Source organism: Colobus angolensis, unplaced genomic scaffold (genome assembly GCF_000951035.1).
Source record: "Colobus angolensis palliatus isolate OR3802 unplaced genomic scaffold, Cang.pa_1.0 Scaffold156, whole genome shotgun sequence".
NCBI lineage: Eukaryota > Metazoa > Chordata > Mammalia > Primates > Cercopithecidae > Colobus > Colobus angolensis.
Window position 1 is genome coordinate 5091184 of NW_012114666.1, and position 2421 is coordinate 5093604.

A 2421-nucleotide genomic window follows, 5' to 3' on the forward strand; every position below is an offset into this window, starting at 1 on the left:
TTATAGGCCATGTAGCCTCTGATGCAGTTACTGAACTCAGACATTGTCGTACAAAAGCATCCACATAGAACGAGCATAGCTGTGTTCCAGTAAAACAGTATATGCAGACACTGAAATTTACCTTTCAGTGTTCCAGTTCCACAAACAGCAAGCATGTGTGTGAGAATACACAGGATGGTCACAGTTAGTGCATTTCCAACAAATCCAGTGGCCTCTCATGAATTTTTTTTTTTTTTTTTTGAGAGAGTCTCACTTTGTCCCCCATGCTGGAGTGCAATGGCATGATCTCAGTTCACTGCAACCTCCTTCTCCCGGGTTTAAGCAACTCTCAGCCTCGGTCTCTCAAATAGCTGGGGTTATAGGTGGGCACCACCACATCCGGCTAATTTTTGTATTTTTAGTAGAGATGGGGTTTCACCATGTTGGCCAGGCTGGTCTCCAGCTTCTGACCTCGGTTGAGCTGTCTGCCTCAGCTTCCCAAAGTGCTGGGATTACAGGCGGGAGCTGCTGTGCCCAGCTGCCTCTCGTGCCCTTTAACTCTCAGTGAGATCTCTGTTGAAACAGAACACAGGTCACACCATTAAGAACAAGACAGAATTTTGAATAAAAGTAACGAATAAGTGATTGGGTTATCTAATCATCCTATTATTAAAGAGGAGTACATGATAGAACCATCCAGAAAAATGAAGCAAAGTTCTTGTTGACATGATGTATTGGTATCGACAAAGATAACATAAAACACATGCTCCATCTTTACAAAGAGGATGAGGACAAGACTGGTTAATGAGTGTCATCCTTCAAAGAGCATTGAAGATTAATTGCTGCCCAAGAAAACTTGAAATGCCCTGAAATCTTGGAGGTCATGTAAGAAAGAAATGGATATATGTTTTCTCAAATTTAACACAATAATGCTAAAGTTTTAGAATACCTGACCAGTAATAAGTGGCCAAAAGCAACTTTTCAAAACTGACACTAATAATTAAAACACACACAAACACACACACAAATTTTGATCCATCATGCCAGGCACAGTGGCTCACACCTGCAATCCCAACACTTTGCGAGGGTCACTTGAGGCCAGCCGTTCAGGACCAGCATGTGCAGTATAGCAAGACCTCGTCTCTACAGAAAAAGAAAAGAAAAAAAATTGAATTAGTCAAGCGTGGTGGCTAATACTTGTGGGCCCAGCTACTCTAGAGGCTGAGGCACGACAGTCACCTGAACCCAGGGGTGTGACAATGGAGTTAGCATATGATCACTCCATGGCATTCCAGCCTGGGCAACAGAGTGAGACCCTGTCTGTAAAATTAAATTAAATTATATTAAAAATTCTGGGGCCAGGCGTGGTGGCTCACACCTGTAATTCCAGCACTTTGGGAGGCCAAGGTGGGTAGATCATGAGGTCAGGAGATCAAGACCATCCTGGCTAACATGGTGAAACCCCGTCTCTAATAAATACAAAAAATTAGCCGGGTGTAGTGGCTCATGCCTGTAATCCCAGCTACTCGGGAGGCTGAGGCAGGACAATTGCTTGAACCCAGGAGGCAGAGGTTACACTGAGCCGAGATCGCAACACTGCACTCCAGCCTGGGCGACAGGGCAAGACTGTGTTTTAAAAAAAAATCAAGCAGTTTGTTAATTTTTATAAGATGCTATTTTGGGGGGATTTTATGATATTAGTGATATTTTTCAGCTTAAAAGTTTTTACAATTTGTTGTACTTTCTTCTTTTATTCTAAATAAACATTAACTTTCCTAACTAATTTTGTGTTCTTTTTCTTTCAGGAAGCCCCCAATTGCATAAGGTTCAAGACCTATAAACAGGAACCACTTCCGTGAAAGCACCTACTATATGAGCCAAGCATATTTAGATGCTAGAAATCATTGAACGAAACAGATGGAGGTGGTTTAAAAATATGTCCACAAATTCTCTGGCACTCCTGTCTCCAAAAGGCAGAGGTTATTTCCCTTCCCCTTGAGTGCAGGCTATTCCCTATTTCTAAGGAATAGAAGGTTGTGGGGGCAACACTGGGTGACATCCAAGACAAATCATAAAAGACACTGGAGTTTCCTCCTTGCTGTTCCTCCTAGGAACCCAGCTGACATGAGAACTCAAGCCGCCCTATGGGAAGGTCTGCATGGTGAGGAACGGAGGCCTCCAGCCAACAGCCCCGTGTGTGAGCCTGCTTCGAAGCGTGTTGTCCAACTCCAGTCAAGCCTTTAGGTGCCTCCAGCCCAAAACAACATCTTGACTGCATCTTGACTATTCACGAGAGGCCCTGAGCCAGAACCATCCATCCAAACTGCTGTAGGATTACTGACCTCAGAAACTGCGAGATAAGAAATGTTCATTATTTTTCTAGCTGGCCCTTGAGACAATCTTTTACTTAATAAATAGAAAAAAATGTTTTTTTAAATGTTC